This window comes from Caretta caretta, chromosome 6 (genome assembly GCF_965140235.1).
Source record: "Caretta caretta isolate rCarCar2 chromosome 6, rCarCar1.hap1, whole genome shotgun sequence".
NCBI lineage: Eukaryota > Metazoa > Chordata > Testudines > Cheloniidae > Caretta > Caretta caretta.
In genome coordinates this window covers 100,750,881-100,763,496 of record NC_134211.1, presented here as the reverse complement: position 1 = coordinate 100,763,496, position 12,616 = coordinate 100,750,881, and the positions used below count along the sequence as shown (strand labels likewise).

General features: G+C 39.1%; 1 protein-coding gene across 3 annotated transcripts in view; it reads left to right on the top strand.

The window, feature by feature from the left end:
• RPS6KA5 (ribosomal protein S6 kinase A5) overlaps positions 1-12,616 on the top strand; it is a 187,623-nt gene that overhangs the window by 31,038 nt on the left and 143,969 nt on the right. The gene's annotated exons all lie outside the window — the stretch shown is intronic.

The window sequence follows — 12,616 nt, the reverse complement described above, 5'->3', positions numbered from 1 at the left end:
CAAAATACTTCCCAAAACCTTGCACCCCACTTCCTGGACAAGGTTTGGTAAAAAGCCTCACCAATTTGCCTAGGTGACTACAGACCCAGACCCTTGGATCTTAAGAACAATGAACAATCCTCCCAACACTTGCACCCCCCCTTTCCTGGGAAATGTTGGAATAAAAGCCTCACCAATTTGCATAGGTGACCACAGACCCAAACCCTTGGATCTGAGAACAATGAAAAAGCATTCAGTTTTCTTACAAGACGACTTTTAATAAAAATAGAAGTAAATAGAAATAAAGAAATCCCCCCTGTAAAATCAGGATGGTAGATATCTTACAGGGTAATTAGATTCAAAAACATAGAGAACCCCTCTAGGCAAACCCTTAAGTTACAAAAAAGATACACAGACAGAAATAGTTATTCTATTCAGCACAATTCTTTTCTCAGCCATTTAAAGAAATCATAATCTAACACATGCCTAGCTAGAGTACTTACTAAAAGTTCTAAGGCTCCATTCCTGGTCTATCCCTGGCAGAAACCAGCATACAGACAGACACAGACCCTTTGTTTCTCTCCCTCCTCCCAGCTTTTGAAAGTATCTTGTCTCCTCATTGGTCATTTTGGTCAGGTGCCAGCGAGGTTACCTTTAGCTTCTTAACCCTTTACAGGTGAGAGGAGCTTTCCCCTGGCCAGGAGGGATTTCAAAGGGGTTTACCCTTCCCTTTATATTTATGACAGCTTGAAGTTTTCATTAAATTCTTCAGACCACTACAGTTGATGAAGATCAGTTTGTGGAAAAATAGGAAAGTCTGCATCTTCATCAATCAGAGTCTTCATTCTTTTTAACTACATTTTTTCAGAGAAGTATCATTGGTGGCTATGTCTGTTTTGTCATGTAAGCAGAATACTATTACTTTTTAAGAAGATAAATGAAAGCACTCAGTACTGGATTTTGGGTTTTATTATGGTGGGAGGAGTTTTGTGTGTGTGCACGCATGCACTCTTTTAAGAACATTTAGAGCTAGAGAAAGATGGTGGGTTGATATTTCAGGAAACAAGATTCCCTCTCTGTCCATAGAAAATGTACAGCAAGAGTAACAACAGTATATGCTTCCTCTCGCTGTTTTTGCCACTGTTCTTCAACACTAACTTGGAGGAACAAGGGTTGCAGTGGTAAGAAGGGATTTCATATCTGTGGCCGTTCAGTGACTGTACTCTGTGGGATTGCCAAAGAGTTCCAATTGTGAGAATAGATTTTAATGTGGTCAGCGCTTAAACTGAGATCTCGGTGATCTCAGCAGTTAACTGAGATCACCAGTTCCTTTTACATAAACCATCAAATAATCCAGAGTAGGATAGTGAGGACTTGTGGTCACTACCAAATTTGAACTAATTAGGAGGTGATGCCAGATGGAATTTTGCCATCAGTCAAAGCATTTGCCAAATTGCTTATTCTCCTCAGAGAAATCAAAATGTCCTACATCCCTATTTATGTCAAAATCAGAGGAGGAAGTCTAAATGGTAGAAAAATAAATTGGGGCAATGCCTTGTGAAGAAGCAGGGAAAGATCTCATGATGCTCCCCTCCCACAGGTTGGGGGAAACACCTTGCATACCAAACATCTCAGAGCAGGTGGAAGAACATTCTCCAGAGAAAATTAACAATCCTAGTATCCATGAAGAGTATGGACACATGTCAGAGGGTACCCTCCCTCGTTCCACTCATCTTGCTGTGGAGTTTCTGTAGCTAGATTTTCAAAGTTTCTAAGAAAAAGGGCCGGGGGGGGAGGAATCAGTAAGATCTAAGCAGGAGTTAGCTGTCTTCTTTTCCAGTGAAGATGGAGCCTTAGGAGGCTGTGATGCACAAATTTTAGATTTTAAGTTAGATGGAACTAGTGTAATCATCTAGTGTCTGACCTGAATAAAACCGGTCATAGGACTTCCCTGAATTATTTCCTGTTTGAACTAAAGCATATCTTTTCTAAAAGTATCCAACCTTCATTTTAAAATTGCTAGTGATGGAGAATCCTTGACAATCCTTGGTAAATTGTTCCAGTGGCTAATTACCTGCATTCTTAAAAATTTGTCCCTGATTCCTACTCTGAATTTGTCAAGCTTTGAAGTCCAAACGTTGGATCTTGTTATATGTTTGCCTGCTAGATTGAAGAGCCCTCTCTTATCACATTTCTTTTCCCATGTAGGTACTTTAAAAACTGTGATGAAGTCACAGTTAACCTTCCCTTTGTTAAACTAAGCAGATTGAGCTCCTTATGTCTATTCCTATAAGGCAGGGGTTCCCAAACTTTTTCTCCTGAGGCTCACCTGTGCAATTCTAATAGGCATTATGGCCCACTATTAACACTTCTTGAGGAAAAATATTAATTTTGTTACATACATATAAACTATAACACTGTAAATAAACAATGTACATGTTTACTTTTCATTTTAATGTAAATGATTGTAATTATAGAAATCCCTAGCAATATGCAGTCAAAGAAATGCTTCAAGATCTTTGAAACCAAACAGTTTTAGTAAAACTACACTTTAAAAAAATGTGTTCAAAATGTGTTCAAACAGGGAAAACACAATTTGTATAAAACTGAACATACGCAATGCAACAAAGTTAACAAAATTGTTAAGAAAAAGTTATTTGATTTTAAAACAAAATAGTTGTCCAACTTTGAACACTATATTGTTTTCAGTTTTTAGTGTAAAATCTGAATTTCTGTGCTGTGTAAGTAAAGACCCACCCCTATTCTCTACTAATTAGAAAAGAGTCAAATACTTTATATTTTTATTTACAATAACTTACAGACCAGGAGTCTTCTCAATGGGATGGATGTGCCTGCTTCTCCTTGCACTGGTTTTCCAGCCTGTGACATCTGTTGGAGAGGCTCAACTTGATCTCATTTTCAATTTTCAGCCTTTCAGCCAGCTCAGGGTGCAGGCAGGAGGTAGTTAGAAGCTGTGTCCCTGGGGGAGTATAACTCAGGGTGCAGGAAGAGGGGGTGGCTACAGGCTGTGTTAAGGCAGGGTGGTAGCTCAAAGTGCAGGCAGGGACTGTGTCTGAAGGAGTGCTGCTGCTGCTATGGGGCCCGGCCTTGAACTTGTTCCCTCATTGACACAGTGGGGGCAGCTCTACTCCTTGTGGCTGTGTGCGTGCCGTGCTGTCCTGCACATTCACTGTGACTGTGGACACTGAGGACTACACTTACTTGAGCCTGGAGGGTGCGGCAGCCATTATTCAGCCACATGGGGAAGCTGATCTGGATGCACAAAGCACCTGGTGTTGTTGTGCCCTTCCCACCCCACACCCCACCCCCGGGGAGCTCGAGGGTGGGAGGGTGAGAGTTGACGCCAGATGCTCTGTGCGTCCAGGTCAGTTTCCACATTAGGGCTGTGCTGTGAGGCGTCCAAAGCTGTTCTGCCACTCTCCCCTTACCCAACCCACATGGGGAAACTGACCTGGACTCTCAGAGCACCTGGTATCACTACTTGCCCCCACCCCAAAATGCCACCCATGATGGCGGACCACCCAGGACTGTGTCACAGCCTACCTTTGGGCCACGGCCCACAGTTTGGGAACCCTTGCCTATAAGGCATGCTTTCTCATCCTGTAATCTTTCTCGTGGCTCCACTCTGAACCGTCTTTAATTTATCAACATCCTTCTTGAATTGTGGACACCAGAACTGGACATAATATTCCAGTAGCTGTCAAACCAGTGAAAAAATCAGAGGTAATATCTCCTCCCTACTGGTACTCAAATTTCCCCTGTTTATGCATCCAAGGACCACAAGGATCACTAGTCCTTTTTGCTAGTGTCATGCTAGCCACCATAACCTCAGAGTCATTGTTTCCCAGGATAGAGTCCCCTACTCTGTAAGTATGGCCTACATTCTTTGTTAAATGTAGGGCTATTACATTCAGCAATATTAAACTGCAGTGTATCTGTGACCTGTCCTCCTCATTATTTGACTCCCATAGTCTTTTGTTATATGCAAACTTTATCAGTTATGATTTAAAATATTTTTTCCAGGTCACTGGTAAAAATGTTAAATCGTGTTGGGCCAAGAATGAATCCCTGCAAAGGCACCACTAGAAATATGCCCGCTTGATGATGATTCCCTGTTTCAGTTATAGTTTGAGATCTTTCAGTTGACCAGAGTTTAAGCCGTTTAATATGTACCATGTTGATTTTGTATCATTTGAATGTTTTATATTGTTTTGTATCTTAATCAAAATGTTGTACAGCACCAAATCAAATGCCTTATAAAAGTCTAAGTATATTATATCAACACTACTACCTTTATCAACCAAACTTGTAACATAATAAAAATATTATTATTTTGACTAGATCTGTTTTCCATAAACCCATTTTGATTGGCATATCATATTACTCTCCTTTAATTCTTTATGAATCAAGTCCTGTATCAGCCACTCTGTTATTTTGCCTGGGATCAGTGTCATGCTGACAGGCCTATAATTACCTGGGTCATCCCATTTATCCTTTTTAAATATTGGCACAACATAACATCTTCCAGTTCTCTGGAACTGCCCGGTATTGCAACAGATTTTGGAAGTCAACATTAATGGCTGAGGATGCTAATTAGACAGCTCTTTTAAAACTGTTGGATGCAAGTTATCCAGACCTGTGAATTTAAAAAATATCTATCTTTAGTAGCTGCTGTTTAACATTTGCACGAGTTACCATTGGAATGGAAAGTCTTTCCATCGTCATGAATTCACTTTTTCCCAAGTACAGAACAGAATTACTTATTAAACGTTTCTGCCTTTTCTCCATTATTACAGACAGCTCTACCATTTCCATCTAGTAATAGACTAATACCATTGTTAGAATTCTTTTTGTTCCTAATGTAGTTAACAAAAGTTCCTTCTTATTGTCCTTAACTCAGCTGGCCATAGATTTCTTCTTGTCTTTTTGCTTCCCTTATCAATTTTCTACAATTCCTAGCTTCTCATTTATATTCATGACTGTCAACTTCCATTGTCTTCCATATGTTATGTTTGTTATAGTTGCTTTCACTTCCCCTCTAAATCGGATTTTTTTTTCGGGGGGAGTTGTTTATCCTGCTTTTTTTAAAAAACAGCATGGCCTTCTTTCTTGATTGTGGGTTTGTAGCTTTTGGGGGTCTTAAGAAAAGTTCATGAACATTCCCCAGTTATCATTCACATTTTTTCTGTTTACATTCTTTCTCACAACTGATTTGGCTCAGAATTGTTTTCAGCTTTGTGAAATTGATGCTTTTAAAACACCAAGTATTTGTTACTGGTTTGGCCTTAGGTACAAGTAATTATGACTTGATCAATGTTACCACTAATTTTTAGTTGTTCCTCAAGGGAGTGAGCATGTCTGTTCCACTTCAGGGGTATGTGTATTGTTGCCTGATTTTAGGAAGTTAATATTATTAATTTGGATAGTATGGATTATAGGCTCGCCAGTTAATCTGATCAGAAGATAATAAGGTTCTTGTCCCATAATCAGGCTATACAGAGTTTGCAAGGATCCTCAGGATGTATGACAGGACACTCACACTGTGACAAATGTAGCCTTAAAGACTTTTATTGAGATAAATGGAATAATGATCAAATAGTAATCAAATGGTAAATAATCAGAGATACAAAAGCAATAATAATTGTTCTAGAGATACATGTGATATTATATACTATAAAGCTTTTGATTAATATACTCACACCCTTCCTTGATAACCTGGTGGTAAGAGACAAAGGACCAGCCTCGCCTCTGGCATGCCAAGAGAGTTCAGGTCCACGTTCCTCAATTCTTGATCGGGAGTTTACAGTTTAGGAGAAGCTTACGAGCTATTGAAGATAATTTAGAGTTTTACTTAACTAAGTGACTTAAAACTTACAATTAAGAACTAACAGATGAATAAACTAAGAAGCCTGAAAACTTGAAACTCGAAGCTTAGAAACCGTGAAGCTTACAAACTTAGAAGCTTCCTTGGCTTGGTGGGTCACTTCTCTTATAGAGCTTGAATACTTGAGCCCTCCTTCTATGTCCAAATTTAGTTTCCTCATACACAAAATGTTAGGGTACACTTACTCCATAGGTTGGTATTGATGACATATACATCCATATTAATGACGTTAGATCATTCTTGGATTTATTTCTGTCCTACCCGGTTATTTCCATGTCATAAATATAAAGGGAAGGGTTAAACACTTTTAAAATCTCTCCTGGCCAGAGGAAAAACCCTTTCACCTGTAAAGGGTTAAGAAGCTAAGACAAGCTCGCTGGCACCTGACCAAAATGACCAATGAGGAGACAAGATACTTTCAAAGCTGGCGTGGGGGACAGACAAAGGGTTGTCTGTCTGTGTTGCTTTTGCCAGGACCAGAGCAGGAATGCAGGTCAGAACTCCTGTAAAGAGTTAATAAGCAATCTAGTTAGATATGCGTTAGATTCTGTTTTGTTTAAATGGCTGTTAAATTAAGTTGTGCTGAATGGAATGTATATTCCTGTTTTTGTGTCTTTTTGTAACTTAAGGTTTTGCCTAGAGGGATTCTCTGTGTTTTGAATCTGATTACCCTGTAAGTATTTACCATCCTGATTTTACAGAGGTGATTCTTTTACTTTTTCTTTAATTAAAAAGTTCTTCTTTTAAGAACCTGATTGCTTTTTCATTGTTCTTAAGATCCAAGGGTTTGGGTCTGTGTTCACCTATGCAAATTAGTGAGGATTTTTATTAAGCATTCCCCAGGAAAGGGGGTGTAGGGCTTGGGGGCTTTTGTGGGGAAAGACGTTTCCAAGTGGGCTCTTTCCCTGTTCTTTGTGTAACGCTTCGGCGGTGGCAGCTTTTAACCTAAGCTGGTAAGAATAAGCTTAGGGGGTCTTTCATGCAGCTCCCCACATCTGTACCCTAGAGTTCAGAGCGGGGAAGGAACCTTGACACATGTGGTGTACCTGTTACATTTATAGAGGGTATGAACTTAGGCAGTCCACCATGCCAACCTTATGCTTTAGCTCATCATCACCTATCTAGGTGAAAGGTCCCAAACATTATGTGTACTAACTTTGCCTTAGCTGAACATACAGGATATGACCTGTAGTAGGGATGTACATAATGTGTAAAAACAATAACTGTGTAACCGATTAAAGTTCTATCAGTTACAAAGTTAAATGTTTAACCGGGGAATTAAGGATGCAGGGGGTGCTGCAGTACCCATCCCAGGGGATCCCCGCCAACCTCAACTCCATTCAGGCAAAAGCACTTTTCTGACGTCAGATTTCTCAGTTTCTCCTTGTTGACACAGTACAATCCAGCCCCCAGATTTCGGCCAGACATTGTCTCCTGAGGCACATGGCTGTGGGCACATCGGTTATCGCTCACGCCAGACTACACATGAGATGCCTCCAGGCATGGTGTAGTTCAGTTTACAGGCTGCAGAGAGACCACATAAGCAAAGTACTATCAGTGCTCACCAGGGTCAAGCAATCCTTGGCTGGGTGGATTTGATTTGAATCAAATTGATTTAAATCACTAGTCAGGAAGTGATTTAATCATGGATTTCTACATAAAAGTGAATTCTTGTTGGTTGTTATAACCTTAATACATATTCTTCCCAACTCAGAGATAGAGATAGATATAGGTTTCATTTTTAGAAGGTACGCACTCTACATTTTTAAAGTGATTTATTGTGAAAACTTTTGAGATTAGTTTTACAGCTTTATCAGAAAATGAACGATTGGTTATTTCATTTGCCAAAGGTAATTGACGCAGATAGTTCACCTCCCAATGACTTCATAAATATCTCCAGTTCAACAGGTTAATCATTCATATTTGGAGGATTTTCTTACCATGCTGTATTAGGAGGAGAACATCACCAGACAGACATTTAAATTGTTTTAGTTAAATAAAGCAATTTAATGTTATGTATTCTGGATTTTTTTCTTCAACAGCAAACATATAATATTTTAACAAAACAAGCATATGAATTTTTTAAGTTAAACATTCATGTTTTTAAAAATTAGGTTTGTTTTTGTTAAAATTGTTTTTAACTAAAATAGTTAAATGAAATATTTAAAAAAAATAATAAATTGACTGTCAGCTAGGTCAACATGAGAAACTTAAAATATTGGCTTTTGCAGCTAACTCATTCGTCTTCACCTTCATTTTCCTGTTTGTTCATAATCTGGAAAAGAAAAACACGATTTCCTGCTTTTTCAGGTCCCAAACAATTTCTCAATTTGGAATGATTTAGTCCAAAGTAAGAAAATATTCTTTCTACACTGGCAGAAGAAGCTATTGCTGTTAAAAGTGAGATTATCACTTCAACAGTTTCTGAATCCAAGTGCTTAAGTGATTTCCACCAGTTCATGGTCTGACTTTCTTTAAAACATCATCAGCAAACATATATTTCTTGAATGGTTCACCCTTAGCTCTGAAATTTATTGTAGTTGGCATTATGGAGGGATGATTATTGGATGTCCATGTCATAACCAACTCCTCTTCTTCAGCAGTTAAGGTTTGACCCTGGTACCGAGTATTGAGAATATTTGCAAGAAAATGAGCTGGAGATAGTGCTTGTCCCATTCGGTTTTTTTTATGCTTGTAATTTAACTCTGGCATTGCATATTTCTCTTTTTAAGATCTCACTCAGTTCCTTCCAAATTTCAGCAGTGTCACCAGTAAAACAGCTTTTTCCCTGCATTTTTTCAGTGCTACAGAAATAGGCTTCAGGGTACTCAGCATGTGTTCAACGTTTCTCTTACCCCGATTCTGAGAACTTTGGCTGTGACAGTGCCATCTATTTTTTCACAATTTTGTTCACAAACTGTCATCAGATTAGGCCAGTTCTTGATCTAGTGCCCAAAACACTCCACTACTGAGTTCCATCGCACGTCTTGTGGGAGAGTTAGCTTGGTTCCTCCCACTTTTTTCAGAGCAGCTGCTGCAAAATGGTTGTTATGGAAGTATTTTGCAGTGTCAACAACATTAGCCTTTATTTCTGGAACACTAAAGTGTTTGGCTAGGAGGTGCATCAAATGAGCATGGCAACCGTGTGTTATTAGCTTGGGACTCTCTTCTAAATAATTTCTTCTCATCTTGGATACGTTTGCAGCATTGTCCGTAACCAAGCAGTGTACTAAACATTTGAATTTTTTTTCACAGTTTGTTATAGCTTTTACTGCTACTTCTTGCAAGTATTCTGCTGTGTATGCATTTCCTGATGTATCAATTGTTTCTGTAAGGAAGACATTCCCTTCTTCTGTTACCACCCAAGCACATACAACAGGATAATTGTGGACTTTGCTCCACCAATCAAGACTCAGGTTAACAATTTCCCCCTCTAGACCCTTTGCATACTGCTCAATTTCTCTTTCATATGCTTTATCCAGCAATTTGCCTGTGACATCTGCTCTGTTGAGTGGACTGTATCCTGGTCTTAATGACTGAACCGTGTTTTTGAAGTGTGGGTTCTCAATCATACGGAAAGGAGAGTTTGTTGCATAAACAAACCGGGCAATTTTTTCATCAATTATCTCTTCTTGTAATCTGCTGGTTCTTATCACAAACTTATCTATGATTGTTTCTGGATGGAGATTTTTTTTTCTTTTTGCTACACATGTGTGGCTCTGAGATGTACATGACTAAAACACTATTGTGACTAAAACACTATTAGTGGCAGATAACTCTGAAACTATAGAAAATGATGGTGATCTTGAAGGTGGATAGTCTTCAGAATCCTGTATGTTGAGGATGGATTCTCCTAAACAAAATAAGTCAATGCAGTTTTTTAATTATTATTACCATACTGCTCATTTAGTATTACTCATTGTATTCACTGACGCTCAGTGCTACTTTAAAGGTGAAATTGTAAAAGGAAGATCTGCCTATTTCAGCCATTTATTTTTTATCACAACTGCATCTAAAATGATAGTACCATAGAGTAGAGTAACAACTATATTTTTTGCTCAAACATGAGAATTCAAGAATAGTCCAGAAGGAAGACAGGCAGTCCTTAAGAAAGAAGTACAAAATAAAAAAGTTTACCAACCGGAATATCCTACATATTCAGACAAGTTCCTTTCATCCTCATCAACACAGCTTCCTCCTGTGAGGAACACTTCTCATGATGATGTTTTATTCGGGCAACCTTGTATTTCTTTGTTTTGAACTCTCTAAGGTGCCACAAGTATTCCTTTTCTCTTTGCATTTTGCACACATGCCTGTCTTACCCACAGGTAGAGGAACTTCATTAAAATATTCCCAAACTGGGTCTCTTTTATGGCTTGCTGCCGTTATAGGTTTTCCCTTCTCATGAGAGAATGGGATGGTTGATCTCAAATCAATGAAGGCTACACTCAGAAAGACCTCCAGACTTCTGGAATATGCTGCTCAAACAGTTTCACTTTTGTTCCTACTGCCTGTCCCTCCCTTCTCTCATTTATCTCCAGACTTCTTCTCCTTGTCCAGGTCTATTCTGCCCCCAACAATCTTCTATTCATTGAACTTTTTGAAACTTTGCACTTTTAGAGCGGGAGCAGTGTTAGTCTGTATCAGCAAAAGGAACAAGGAGTACTTTTGGCACCTTAGAGACTAACAAATTTATTTGAGCATAAGCTTTTGTGGACTAAAACCAACTTGATTGGATGCATGCAGTGGAAAATACAGTAGGAAGATATATATACACACACAGAGAGAATATGAAAAAATGGGTGTTGCCATACACACTACAATGAGAGTGATCAATTAAGGTGAGCTATGTTTTTTTTTTTCTCCTGCTGATAATAGCTCACCTTAATTGATCACTTTCGTTATAGTGTGTATGGCAAAACCCATTTTTTCATGTTCTCTGTGTGTGTGTGTGTGTGTGTATCTATCTATCTTCCTACTGTATTTTCCACTGCATGCATTCAGTGAAGTGGGTTTTAGCCCACGAAAGCTTATGCTCAAATAAATTTGTTAGTCTCTAAGGTGCCACAAGTACTCCTTGTTCTTTTTGCCTTTTTAGAAAGAGTTAAGGGATTGACTCTGTGTACGCAAATTTGCAGAGGGACAATAGGGTTGAGGTCTGTTATTTCTCAGCTTTATATATTATTTATTTAAAAACATTATTGCTGTTAACAAGCATGTTATCTCTGGAGACACAGATCCACAGTCTGAGAACTGCAAAACGAAGCATTTCTGATAGTATTTTCTAGACTGAGCACTGAGTCCCATTGGGTAGATAGAAAGATTAACCTAAATAATCTATACAGAAGCGCCTGAAACCCCATAAGATTGGGTCCCTAATTCGTGAGCTATTGGAATTCATTTTCAAAACTTTTCTTAAACATTATATGAATATATTCTCATACTATAGAATTAGAATTTATAATCCCTATTCCATGATGAGATATCTTTGAGCTATAATAAAGATAATTTTAATTTTTTCCTCAAAAAGCATTTTAAAAATCAGATATTTTTTATATTAAAAAAAATAATTATCCCCTGTGCTCCTGGGTCTGGTGGAAGGACCCAGTAAATGTCTGTATGGGAACCCCGTTTGTTCACCCTTCTCTATCTCTACTTCTGACCACCTATGCACCTGTCATAGGATGGGGCATGCATCTCCATGGTCTCCAAATACAGGGCAAATTGTCTCCAGCCTCCACATGCCTCCATATCAACCTGCTTGAACTCAGGGTGGTCAGAAATGTGTGTGCTCACTTTCTCCCACTGATCAAAAACACACACTCACAAAGGTCATGACTGACCATATGGTTACATGTATTACATAACTGTCAGGGAGGCGCCAAGTCTCATTCCCTCTGCACAGAAACACTAAATCTATGGAATTGGTGCATCTCCCACGGTATCTTAATATCAGCTGCCTACTTACCGGGAATACACAACACAACGTATGACAGTCTCAGCCGCAAATTCCCACACGGCCATGAATTTGAGATAGATTCAGTGGTACTCCATGACATCTTCTGACAGTGGAGATAATAGACCTATTCGCTACTTACTAGAATGGGAAATGTCCACAGTACTGCTCCAGAGCAGGGAGCAGATGACACTCCATAGGAGATGCCCTCTTCCTTCCATGGGACAAGGATCTTCTTTACATCTTTCCCCCATTCCCTGTAATACTAAAAGTCCTGTTGAAAGTGAAAAGTGAGAAAGCAAACATCATACTGATTGCTCTCATCTGATACCTTTACCTGTCACAGCTGCCACTGTGTCCACCAATGACTCTTCCAATCACAACTTACCTTCTATTGCAGAACAAGGGATGCACTCTCCGTTCCAACCTGCGGATTCTGCGTCTCAAGCCTGGATCCTTCATGGTTCCAGCACATAGACACATTTTGCTCTGGGGAGGTATAGGTGGTGGTGTTGCACTGTAGGAAAGGAACTATTTGCCATACTTATCTACAAAAATGGAAGAGATTCCAGATCTGATGCCAGCTGAAAGGCATCATCCCTAATACATCCACCCTATCGGTGATCCTAAACTACTTGTTGACTCTCAAGAAATCAGGACTCGATCAGTTCACTGAAGGTTCATCTAACAGGAATTGCAATCAGCAGGTAGACGGATACTCAATCTTCTCCCATCCGACTATGAAGAGGTTTCTCAAAGGCATAGCAAACCTCTTC